The 13,647-nt window shown below is 47.1% G+C and overlaps 1 protein-coding gene across 1 annotated transcript in view; it reads right to left on the minus strand.

Moving 5' to 3' along the window:
* Positions 1-13,647, minus strand: part of lyve1b (lymphatic vessel endothelial hyaluronic receptor 1b) — a 51,415-nt gene that overhangs the window by 36,573 nt on the left and 1,195 nt on the right. The gene's annotated exons all lie outside the window — the stretch shown is intronic.

Consider the following 13,647-nt stretch of genomic DNA (forward strand, 5'->3'; position numbering starts at 1 on the left):
TCTTAACTTATCCTGTGGTATGTCAGAAGTCATCAAAGCTGCAGGAGCTCTTAAGTATCCTCTTTGAACAAAGTTTATATTTCCTAGCTCATGAAATGACTTTATAATTTTTTTAAGTTTTATGTAATCATATTTTGTTGAATGGACATTTCAGATCTTAAATAACACCAGATTAGTAATGTTGCATTTAATGTTAATCTATCAGTATACTCACACATTAATAATATTATTATGAATGTTTAACATTTATGTTTAACAAGATTTTACTTCACATTAAGAATATAAACCCCCTACCTAAGTGAAGGTCTGAGGTATTTTAGTAATGTTCACTTCCTGAACTAACCAGTTCTAAACCAGCTTCCCGGTTTGACTAACGGGGTAAGCAAAGCACAAGAAACCATCCTCTGTTTTGCCCAAGGTCAAAGCTTCTTGGCAACACTTGCAAGCTGTTCAGATGCAACAACTCATCACACTTGGAACATCATGCTAGCAGACCCTGGTAGCATCTTATGGCCGGTGGTAATTGAATTCAAAGGGAACTACGACCAGAGCCAATCCATCCAGTGACATCACCAACCTGGCTGCCTTTCCTCCGGACCACCGAGAGCCTCTAACAAGGGTATCGTAGACCTGCACACCGGCGTCGGATGGTTTTATTTATGTTTCTGTTTATGTATTTAGTAGATGCTTTTGTCCAAAGCGACTTACAAGTGATAATCGGCATGTTGCCTTTGAGGCTAACAATAACAATACAACAACTTGACATCAATCATGGAGAGGAGGGAACAAGGAGTGGAGGGTAGAGAGGGGGGATGGGTGCAGGGAGGGTGCTAGTTAAGAAGATGCTCTCTGAAGAGCAGGGTCTTCAGGTGTTTCTTGAAAATTGAAAAGGAAGCCCCTGTTCTGGTAGTGCTTGGTAGGTCATTACACATTTGTGGAACGATGCATGAGAAGAGTCTGGATTGTCCTGAGCGTGGTGTAGGCACTGCTAGCCGACAATCCTGTGATGACCGGAGCGGCCGGGTAGGGACGTAAGCCTTCGCAAGAGGATTCAGGTAGATGCGAGCCGTACCATCTCAGACTTTATATGCTAGTGTTAACAATTTGAATTTGATGCGTGCTGCTAGCGGTAGCCAGTGGAGCTCAATGAATAGAGGGGTGACGTGCTCTTTTTGGCTGATTGAAGACCAGACGCGCTGCAGCGTTCTGGACCATTTGAAGAGGTCTCACAGTACTGCCTGGAAGACCATTTAGAAGGGCATTGCAGTAATCGAGGCAGGAAATGACAGTAGATTGCACCAGGAGCTGGGTAGCATGTTGTTAGGCATGGTCAGATCTTTCGTATGTTATACAGCGCAAAGCGGCATGAATGAGCAACAGAGGCAACGTGATCTTTAAAGGTCAGGTGTTCATCAATCACAACACCCAGATTTCGAATTACCTTTGAAAGAGCCACAGATTTTGGATTGAGATATTGTGCTGTATGGATGGTTTTGCTGGGATGACAAGTAGTTCAGTTTTAAAGACGTTGAGTTGGAGATGGTGGGATTTCATCCATTTTGATATGTCAGAGAGACAGTTTGATATTCGTGCAGAGACAGTGTGGTCGTCTGGTGGAAATGACAGATAGAGCTGGGTGTCATCTGCATAGCAGTGGTGGGAGAAGCCATGTGATCGCTCACCCAGTGAGGTGGTGTATATGGCAAAGAGAAGAGGTCCTAGTACAGAGCCCTGGGGTACTCCTGTGGCAAGATGGCGCACGGTAGAGGATTGTCCAAGCCAAGATACACTGAATGATCGTCCTGTGAGGTACAATTCAAACCAGGCAGTGTGCTTTCTCTGCGATGCCCATGGTAGAGAGTGTCGACAAAAGGAAGCCATGGTTGACAGTATCAAATGCAGCCGATAAGTCGAGCAGGATAAGCACTGAGGATTTGGCAGTCGCTCTAGCTTCTTTTAAGGATTCCATCACTGCTAACAGAGCAGTTTCAGTGGAGTGGCACTTTTTGAACCCAGATTGGTAAGGGTCAAGCAGACAGTTTTGTGAGAGGTATTCTGTTATCTGCTTGAAAGCCACCATTATGAATAATGGATAGCTTGTTAAACTATACAGTCAGACTGATTTTACAACCCAGACATCACAAATTTCTCAGATACTTAACAAGGTTTTTCTAAGTAACATCTAAGCTTACATCAATCATTTCATTCATTGCCTCAGTGACATTGTCACGAACTCCTCCAGCTGACTCAATTTCCCGGCATTCTCGCCACCACTTCCCATCATTCCCGCCACCTACGTGACCGCCGACGTCATCATGTCGACACTATTGACGGAAGTGCCAGCGTTCATTCATTACTCTGTCATCGTTCCTACCCGACTTTGTATCGAGTTCCCAGGCTTACCAGCCCTCAAACTTAACCTTATGGATCTAAACCACGCTGTTTATGTCCACCACTCCGCGTCTGGGCAACAGACCTTCTCAGCCACGCTTCAGCTCTGCCACCAAACCTGACAGGATGACAGAGTCCCAAGTTGACCCAGCGGAGTTCGCTTGTCTGCGTGTTGAAGTGGTTCAACTGCGCGCAGCTATGGATCAGCATACGGCAGAAATGAGCCAGCTCCGTGCCGTAACTGATCGCCAAGCCACAAAGATCGAGTCACTCACCGAGCTAGTTCTCCAGCTTACTACTGCCCTGCAACGACGGACCTCGGCCGTCTCTTAGCCAATGGAGCCACGCCTCAGCCTTCCAGATAAGTGGGACGGAACCAGGGGGTCCCCGGAGGGCATGCTAGCGACCCTGGCAATGACTTTTGAGTGCCAGCCGGCACACTACCCCACTTCCTGCTCTCGTGTCACCCTGCTGACCTCACTGCTGATGGGGCGAGCCGGTGAATGGGCAGCGGCTCTTTATAATCAAAAATCTCCTGCCTGCAATGGCTATGAGACTTTTGTGCAGGAGATGAAAAAGACATTTGTTCACCCCAGCAGCAAGGTCTCAGACGAGACTCGGCTGCTTCAGCTTCGCCAGGGCTCCCAGACGGCAGGTCAGTACACCTCTAGCTTCCGGATGACAGCCGCTCGGTTGAGGTGGGATGACGCCGCCCTAAAGGCCGTTTATCTGGAGGGGCTGTCACCTAGAATCCGGGAGGGCATGATCGGACACGAGGCCCCAACCTCCCTGGACCTGGCAGTGGATCTGGCTCTCCAGCTGGACCACTGCATCCTGAACAGGCCGAGCACCACGTCAGCTCCCATCCACACCAGAATGTCACCCCGTCGTCCGGCTCACCAACCGATTGAGGAGCCGATGCAGCTCGGACATCTCCCCCTTGAGGAACGGGCAGGGCACTATCAGGAGGGACGATGCGCGTACTGTGGGGATTTGGGTCACCACCGTGGCACGTGCCCAAAAAGACTGGGAAACGGTCCCTCCGGGTCAGAGTAGGGGCTGTCCCGCCCGGAGTCTCCACTTTTCCGGCTCCACACCGCACCACTCTCCCGGTCTCCCTCCACCTGGACCAAGGTCCGACCAGACTGGAGGCTCTTTTAGACACTGGGGCCGCAGAGTGTTTTATCGATCAAGGACTGGTTACTCAGCTCAAAATACCCCTCACTGCCCTCGACCGACCCATCCCTGTGACCTGCGTGGACGGCCGGCCAATCATGCCGTACCCTCTCACCCACCGAACCCAGGGTCTCCACATGACTATTGACCAACACCTGGAGACCCTCCACTTCCTGGTCATCCAGGCTCCGGCTACACCACTCATCCTGGGTCATTCCTGGTTCTGCAGTCATGAGCCTCACATCTCCTGGTCCACCAGCAAGGTCCCGGCCTGGGGCACGGTTTGCCAGAACCACCATGGCTCCCCCTCACCGCAGACTGGAGTAACTCCACCCAAGGACGTAGACCTGACGTTCGTTCCTCCTCAATACCACAACCTCGCTCAGGTCTTCGCTAAAGAGCCCACTACCAGGCTGCCTCCTCATCGAACCTATGACCTGGAGATCAGGCTCCAGCCCGGCACCCCCACCCCCCACCCCACCCCCTCAGGGTCGCCTGTACTCTCTCTCTCTGGCGGAGACCCGGGCTATGGACAATTACATAACGGATGCCCTCCAGAAGGGGTTCATCCGTCCCTCTACATCCCCCGGTGCAGCAGGGTTTTTCTTTGTAAAGAAGAAGGAGGGAGATCTCCGGCCTGGCATTGACTATCGAGGGTTAAATAAGATAACGATCCGGGACCGTCACCCTCTTCCTCTCATGGGCACTGCCCTGGACGCCATCACCCAAGCTGCCGTATTCACCAAACTGGACCTGCGCAGCGCTTACAACCTGATCCGTATCAAGGAGGGGGAGGAGTGGAAGACGCGTTTATCACGGCCACTGGCCACTATGAATATTTAGTGATGCCTTTTGGCCTCTGCAACAGCCCTGCCGTCTTCCAGTGGTTTATTACAGATGTGCTAAGAGACATGTTGGGTCACTGGGTCTTTGTATATCTAGATGACATCCTCATCTACTCCCGCACGGCCGAAGAGCACAACCGGCATGTTCGGGCTGTTCTGTCCTGCCTTCTGGATCATGGGCTGTACTGCAAACTGGAGAAGTGTGCGTTTCACCAGGAGTTCACCTCCTTCCTGGGTTTTACCATCTCCTCCCGGGGCCTGAAGATGGACCCTCAGAAGGTTCAGGCAGTAGCTCAGTGGCCTCTACCCACGACCCTGAAGCAGTTACAGAGCTTCCTGGGTTTCTCGAACTTTTACCGGAGGTTCATACGCAACTTCAGCTCCCTCGCAGCGCCTCTGACCTCACTCACTAAAACCGCCAACCAGCCTCGCCCTTTCTGCCTTACTGCAGAGGCTGTCCGTGCTTTCCATGAGCTGGTCGGGCATTTTATTAAGGAACCCATCCTCCTCCACCCGGACCAAACCCGGCCCTTCGTCGTGGAGGTGGATGCCTCTGATGTGGGAGCGGGGGCCGTCCTCTCGCAACGGGGTCTGGACTCTAAGCTCCACCCATGAGCCTACTTCTCCCGGAAGTTCTCCCCCACACAGCAGAACTATGGGGTCGGCGACAGAGAACTGCTGGCAATAAAATGGGCTCTGGAGGAATGGCGGCAGTGGCTCTTGGGGACCACCGACCCTTTTCTGATCTAGACCGACCACCAGAATCTCATCCATCTACAAACTGCCCACCAACTCAACCCTAGTCAGGCTCGGTGGGCCCTTTTTTTCGAGCCGTACAACTTTCATATTGCCTACCGGCCCGGCTCCAAGAACCTCAAGGCGGACGCTCTCTCTCGGCATTTCGCTCCAGATTCAAACCCCCCGGAGCCTCTGACCATTCTGCTGACTCAACGCTTCCTGGCCTCCCTCCAAAGGCCTTTGGAGCAATCCAAGGAGTATGCCTGTCAACATCGCCGCCGCCACCGGCCTGGCCCCGTCTTCCAGTCTGGCAACCAGGTGTGGCTCCCCTCCGCCAATCTGAGGATGCCGGCTGGCTCCAGGAAGCTCACTCCTCGCTTCCTGGGTCCATTCCCTGTCCTCAGGGTCATCAATCCAGTCACTTACCGTCTGCGCCTCCCGGCTGCTCTCCGGATCCACCCGGTCTGTCACAAACTCCTCCAGCTGACTCCATTTCCCGGCATTCTCGCCACCACTTCCCATCATTCCCGCCACCTACGTGGCCGCCGATGTCATCACGCCGACACTATAAACGGAAGTGCCGGCATTCATTCATTACTCTGTCATCGTTCCTACCAGACTTTGTATCGAGTTCCCAGGCTTACCAGCCCTCAAACCTAACCTTAAGGATCTAAACCACACTGTTTATCTCCACCACTCCGCGTCTGGGCAACAGACCTTCTCAGCCACGCTTCAGCTCTGCCACCAAACCTGACAGACATTGTTTAGAATTAAATTCATTTTTATAAACTATATTCTTGACTCTGTCTGTATTGATATGAAGTGTGCATTTCCCTGGTAGCCCAAAGAACATAAGGTAAAATGTTCAAAGACCAATAAGATGTATAATTCATATTTAAATGGAATATCACATCTTATTGATAAATTGATAAATGTAACCACTCCCATCACACTATACCTTGTTAGCATTCATTGTAACGTGTTTATCATGGTGGAGCCTCGGACTTCCGGATGTGCTTGGCCATGTGAGGACGTGCGTGCGGAGGCTCCGTGCAAAAGTGGTCAAAATAGTGATAATGTCAGTTTGTTACCATTTTTGAGGAGCTCGTGTACTGCTATTCGTGCTTTGAAGTGAACGAAGGTGCTCACGGGGCAATTTAGGATAGAGAATGTCCAACCGACAGACAAGTGCCGGCATGGAAAAGTTGCACGCGGACAGCAATTCTGCCGTCGCGGCTAGCAAAGCTAATGCTAGCCCAGCACACACCGACGACATGCCTCAGTGGACTCAAGACATGATGTCTGAGATCAAAAAAACTAATGCTGGGATTACAAAATACAGAGATGAGACAAAAACCGAGATCATGAGATGCAAAGAGGAAATAGATAAAGGAAGAACAGAGGCAAAAGCCGAGATGGAAAAGTGGGCTAAGACAGTGGAAGATAACACTAAAGCTCAATTTGAGTTGCTATGTGAGGAGGTGAGGCTGATAAGAGAGTCGAACATCAGTCTGGCTAACGAGATGGAAGCACGGAAGAAAGAAGTGGATGACACACTGAACGGCCAGTCTGATAGTATAACCAGCATGGAGACGAAACTGAAGGAAATGGAGAAGGAAATACTGAAGCTGAGGAGACGGAGTGAAGACCTCGAAGCGAGATCGCGACACAACAACATACGCATCGTGGGGCTAAGGGAAGGGGCTGAGATAGGCAAGAAGCCATCGGAGTTCATAGCTGGACTGCTGAAAGAAAAACTGGGGCTATTAGTGACACCGACGCTTGACCGAGCACACCGAACACTCGGTGCGAGACGAGACGGAGCCGGGGCTCCACCGAGAGCATTCATGGTGAGATGCCACTACTATGTGGAGAAGGAGGAGATATTGAAGAAGGCGAGGGAAATGGAGAGAACACCAGAAGGTCGGAACGGACAGATTCACATCTTTCCAGACTACACCCAGGAAGTAAACGACAGGAGAACAGCCTCCAAAGAAGCACGGAACCTCAAGCGTACCTGTGGGTGGGTGGGGGGGGGTTGGGGGGGGGTGAGATATGGGCTCCGTTACCCGGCAACACTGGTGATTACACCAGAGGGAGGACAAACGGAAACTTTTGAGAGCCCAAAAGAAGCCATGGAGTTCATCAAGAAGACACTGAACTCTGGGTGAAGTGTATGGGCTGGTCTGAGTTTGGCTAAGTATAAGGTTTACACTGGTGTAAGGACTTAAAACTCTTAGGAAAGATATTGTTGGTTAGATTTTACAATGCTGACAAAGTAATATCTCATTCTCTTGCTTTACATTTGAATATTTAGTTTAAGAAATGCTGTGGCCCTGCTTTATACTATTAATGAAAGAAAAGAAGGGGGAGCTAAAGGGCCGCCACTAGTACAAGTTATTTTTGCATTACTGTATTTTCTTCTCAAAGGTTTTTTTTTTGTTACAAGCTCCCCCTACTGGGGTGATATTATATTTTTGGAACCATGGGATATTTTGCTCGGAGCCACACACGGTAGGCTTGGTGTGTAGGAGAAGGTGGACCGGCTGGCCACGAGAGTGCTTGTTAAAGATCACTGCGTTTGGGTTCAAGTTCATATATGTATTGTGTTATGTTACTTGTATATGTGTGTGTGTTGCTTCCCCGTTTTTCCCCAGACATCCCCCTTTTATTTTTTTTGTTTTAGCTGCCAGATCCTCATGGTGTGATCCAGATAGTGGACGGCATAGGAGCGTAGTGGGCATGTTGGGCTGGGGACTCCTGGCATGGCACCAAACATGGATGTGAGCAGAATGGGCACAAATTTGATGAGCTGGAACGTAAGGGCGATCAATAAGCCGGCAAAACGGAGTAAGATCTTTCGTATTTAAGAGACCAGGGAGCAGAGATAGTATATTTGCAAGAGACACACCTGTTAAACAGGGATCACCTCAAACTGTGTGTGTGTGTGTGTGTGTGTGTGTGGGGGGGGGGGGGGGGGGGTAATTAGATTTATCATTCAAATTTTGATAGTAAGAGTCGAGGAGTGGCCATCCTTATACACAGGAATGTACAATTCATAGAAACATCTGCCATAAAAGACAAACATGGTCAATATGTTATTGTAGCTGGGAAATTATTCAATATGCCGGTAGTGTTGGCAAATATATACGCACCCAACTGGGATAATGTTCAATTTTTTAAGGATTTGTTTTCACTTCTACCTAATTTGGACACACATAATCTGATTTTGGGGGGAGACCTGAATTGTGTCCTAGATTTAACTATGGACCGCTCTAGCCCAACACTTAATGTGTCAAGTAAATCTGCTCAATGCATTAATTCCTTTTGTAAAACATATGGTATATTCGATCCATGGAGATATGCAAATCCGACTGCCAGACAGTACTCCTTTTATTCCCCGCCACACCAAACTTATACTAGGATTGATTATTTTTTGTTAGACAATAAATTGACCCCTATGGTAATGAATGTAGAATACCCTGGTATAGTATTATCTGACCATTGCCCGGTCACACTGAAACTTAAATTCCCTGAGTATACACCACCTCAGAGGATGTGGCGCCTTAATAGTAGATTATTGGCTGATGAGGATTTTAAAGAATTCATTAATTCGCAAATAGTTTTTTTCCTGGATCTTAACGATACTTCTGATATAAGCAGTGGCACTTTATGGGAATCATTGAAAGCGTATATACGCGGACAAATCATTTCATACAGTGCTAGTGAAAGGAAAAGAAAAATGAAACGTACCACAGAATTAATGAAAGCAATAAAAGAAGTTGACCGGGCAAATTCTATGACTCCATCAGAGGAGCTGCATAGAAAAAGGATTCTGCTCCAGACTGAATATTATATCCTGACAAGTCAGCATGAGGAGGACTCATATCTTAAGCCAAGTTCTCCACGAGCATGGAGAGCGCGCTGGTAAACTCCTGAGCTACCAACTGAAACAATCAGCAACTGCTGGTAGGATAGTAGAGATAGGAGATAATATGGGTAATAAAATTATAGATCAGATGGGTATTAATAATCAATTTAAATCTTTCTATGAGGACTTGTACACCTCAGAAATAAATGATAGGGACCGAGTGAAGAATTTTTTTTTAAAACCTTGAAATATCACCAATAGAGGCAGCTGATAGAGATAGGTTGGAGGAACCCATATCGACCATGGAGATGGACAAAGCAATTCGGAGTATGAAGACAGGAAAAGCGGCGGGCCCTAATGGCTACCCAAGTGAGTTTTACAAAGCATTTGCTCCCAAACTGATACCCTTGCTTTGCAGAGTATTTATGGAAGCTCTTGATAAAAAAGCTTTGCCCCAAACAATGTCGCAAGCTTTGATCTCTGTACTCCTTAAGAAGAATAAGGACCCACTTAAATGTGAGTCGTATCGCCCAGTAAGTTTACTTGGATGTGATTATAAAATACTGACTAAAGTTCTGGCAGCTAGAATTGAGCTTATTATAAATAAGAAAATACATCCTGATCAGACAGGGTTTGTTACAGGTTGACAACTCTCCAGCAATCTCCGCCGTCTGTTCAATGTAATATATACTGCTGAAGATAACAATGTACCAGAGATTGTGATATCCCTTGATGCCCACAAAGCCTTTGACAGAATAGAATATTACTATCTATTTATGGCTCTTGAAAGATTTGGCTTTGGTCCAACATTTTGCTTGTGGATTAAAATAATTTATTTGAGCCCCCAGGCTAGGGTGAGAACACATAATATCATATCTAACCCTTCTCTCTACTCCGGGGAACAAGACAGGGGTGCCATTTGTCACCCCTGCTCTTTGATGTGGCAATTGAACCTCTTGCGATAAAGCTGAGACAGGCTGCTGAATTGGTGGGGATACAAAGGGGGATGCAAAATCATAGGCTATCCTTGTATGCGGACGATCTCCCCCTCTTCCTGTCAAACCCTGACATTAGTATCCCGGAGGCACTTGGTATTATCAAGGGTTTTGGGGGGGGGTGTCGGGCTATAAAATTAATTTAGACAAAAGTGTTCTTTTCCCCATTAATAAACAGGCGAGGAAACTTTCTTTCCGGGCCTATCCCTTGGCAATACATAAGGACAAATTCACATATTTAGGTGTTAATGTAACTAGTAAATATAAAGATTTACTGGACAATAACTTTAAGGTTACACTGGACAAAGCAAAATTAGATATGGAAAGGTGGGCATCGCTCCCCTTATCATTAGCAGGGAAGATAATTTCTGTTAAAATGAATATAATGCCACGGTTCCTCTATTTATTTCAGACGATACCAATTTTCATTACTAAATCATTTTTTAAGGAATTGAAAAAATGTACATCTGCCTTTATCTGGAAAAAAAAACTGTCCCCAGGATAAGAAGAGAGTTTCTGGAGAGACAGAAAGAAGAAGGGGGCCTGGCTCTGCTGAATTACATGCACTATTATTTTGCTGCTAATATACATAAGTTGTTATTTTGGGTCAAAGGGTTAGATGAGGATGAAACCCCAATATGGGTTCATATGGAAAGGTATGTCTCTAGCCCAGTGTCCCTGCGCTCCCTGGTCTGCGCTCCTCTACCCTTGAGCAAACATCTTTACACAAATAACCCGGTGATATCTAACTCTTTGAAAATTTGGACTCAATTCAGATTACATTTTGGAAAAAGGAATGCCCTCCTAGCTGCTCCCATCTATGGAAATCACTTGTTTTCCCCAGCCCTTGGGGGAACAGCCTTTAGGGAATGGCACAGAGCTGGGGTGGAATGCTTCAAACATCTTTTTAAAAATGGTACTTTTATGTCTGCTGCTCAACTGGAAAAGGACTCCTTCAGATATCTCCAGGTTCGGGACTTTGTGAAAAAGTCATTCAGCCCCTCCCTCGAGCTTCCACAAAGCGGATGGATAGATGAGCTGATGGGCACAGATCTGACCGCTAAGGGTCCAATCTCCATGTTATATGCAAGCATTCAGAATGTGGCTTCCCCCTCCCTGGACAACGTAAGAAGGAAATGGGAGGAAGAATTGGGGCTGGACATTTCAGAGGTTGACTGGGGAGGGGCAGTAGATCTAGTACACTATGCTTCTGTATGTGTAAGACATGGATTGATAACAGTTCAAGGTGTTACACAGACTCCACTTGTCAAAGGAGAAACTGGCAAGAATGTACCAGGGGTCCGATCCGACCTGCCCCAGATGTAAACAGGTGCCAGCCAACTTATGCCACATGTTTTGGTCTTGTCCCAAGCTGAAAGACTTTTGGGCTAACATCTTTAGAACGTTCTCACTCATTTATAATGAAGACATGGAACCAATGCCTCTGACAGCCATCTTTGGTGTGGCACCGAGGGAAACTCGGCTAACAGCCTCTCAGAGGACGGCAATAGCATTTACCTCATTGTTGGCCAGGAGACTGATTCTATTTAACTGGATAAAGGCAACACCGCCATCCCACAAACGCTGGTTGGAAGAAGTGATGGCACACCTCAAATTAGAACATCTCAGATTTACTATTCAGGGCAACACCAAAAAAGTCTCTAAGGTCTGGCAGCCTTTCATTTCCTATTTTGAAGATGAGTTTCCGTCTACTCCATAACTGGCAACTTTTTACCCCCCCCCCCCCCACCCCCACCCCCACCCTTTTTTTTTCTTTCTTTTTTTTGTCTGGGTATAGTTTTATCTTGCATTGTGTTGTAGGACTTGAGTTCGAGCTTTTCTGTGTGAATGATATGCTTTTTGAAAACTCAATAAAAACACTTTGATTATTATGATGATTATTATTATCACAGTGGAGCCTCAAAACAAAGAAAATATTGATATTTTAAATAAAAAGAAAAAGAGCATCTGACCACAATAGAGGCCAAACATGAGGCAACATCAGAACTTTTGTGAATCACGAGAGCTCTGAGACAATTATGGGTTTAAACTGGATACAGGTCTAACAATCATCCTATTGTGATTGTCAGTAGCTACGACTTTTGTATGTTTTGTTTGTCCATGTTTTAGATTTCCTCGGGTTTGTATGCTTCTAAATATGTTTGTGATTATGCCTCGTTCCATTACCGATCATACACTCACCTTAGCACACACCTGCTTTACCGGACAAACACACAGTTATGGACGCTTTCTTGTCTCTGTCCAAGGTCTCGGTATCCTCACATAACATCGAGTCCTCAGATCAGCACAGACCCTGACAGCCACTGAGCAGCATTGCCTGCCATCCGGCTGCCGCTCCTGGCTGTGGTCCTGTCGGCTAGCCGCTTAAAACTTGTATAATAAAATGTATGTCTGTGATCACCCAGCGCTCTGCTGACATGGAACAGCCTTTTCCCGTGGTCACATGATTCCTCCTTTCAGAATCTTGGTCATATTTACCAGGAACTCTGTTAGTAAAGCCGAGCCGACATGCTATCGTGGGAGTCTTCTTCCAGCTTGTCTCCTGCATATTTTAGATCATGAGCAATGCTGATTTGTTCGATTTGGTGATGAACCACTCCTACAGAAACTAATGAAAGCTGAAGAGACATTCAGCAGTAATGGCCTCGATACACAGGAGGCAACATCGCCTCTCCTCCATTCATTTTCAATGAGACATGTGCGACAACGATAATCGCGGGTCTCCCTCCAACTAAACGAAACGCGAAAAACATGCATGTGAAATTTTGCGCTCGTGCACGTGTCATGAACAGGCGACCGAGCGACGCTATCCCAGAAAGTTGAAATATTTTCAACTTTTCATCGCTGTCGCTCGGACGTGGACCAATCAACGGAGGTTTCATTCACTGATCAATGAGCGTACATCTCCGAGCAAACATGAAGGAGAGGTTGATACTTGCTGTGACGGATTTTCCAGAACTTAACAATATTTCTACCAAAGAACCCATTCTCGGGGGGGGGGGGGGGGGGGGGGGGGGGGTTATATAGTAAAATCAGAAGTAAGATTTCAGATAACTCTAGCAGCACCTTGTGAAACATCATACCTACCACTTTTTTTAACTCTGAACCGCTTAATTAACCTTAATTCCCTCCAACGTGACACAGCCAAACATAACAACGGAAGATTCGATTTTGCCATGGAACAGAACGCGTAGACGGCTTTGCCGCTGGCCGCCGCCGCGGGTCGCCTCCCATGTGTCGAGCCAATTAGACTAAAGAGCTCGACACACAGCAGGCGACAAACGACTGTGATCAGCAGCAGAAAACAACTGTTCCTTCATGTTTGCCCGGAGATGTACAGAGAAGCATCCTGTTTGCTCATTGGTCAGTCAATGAAACCTATGCTGATTAATCCTTGTCTGAGCAACAGCAATGAAAAGTTAATATTTTTTAACTTTCTGGGACTGCGTTGCTGGCTCACCTGTGCACGACACATGTACGAGCGCAAAATTTCACTTGCATGTTTTTCACGTTTCGCTTAGACGGAGAGAGACCTGCTATTATTGCTTTGTCGCACATGTCTCATTTAAAATGAATGGAGGAGAGGCGAAGTTGCCTCCCGTGTGTTGAG

This window comes from Nothobranchius furzeri, chromosome 4 (assembly GCF_043380555.1).
Source record: "Nothobranchius furzeri strain GRZ-AD chromosome 4, NfurGRZ-RIMD1, whole genome shotgun sequence".
NCBI lineage: Eukaryota > Metazoa > Chordata > Actinopteri > Cyprinodontiformes > Nothobranchiidae > Nothobranchius > Nothobranchius furzeri.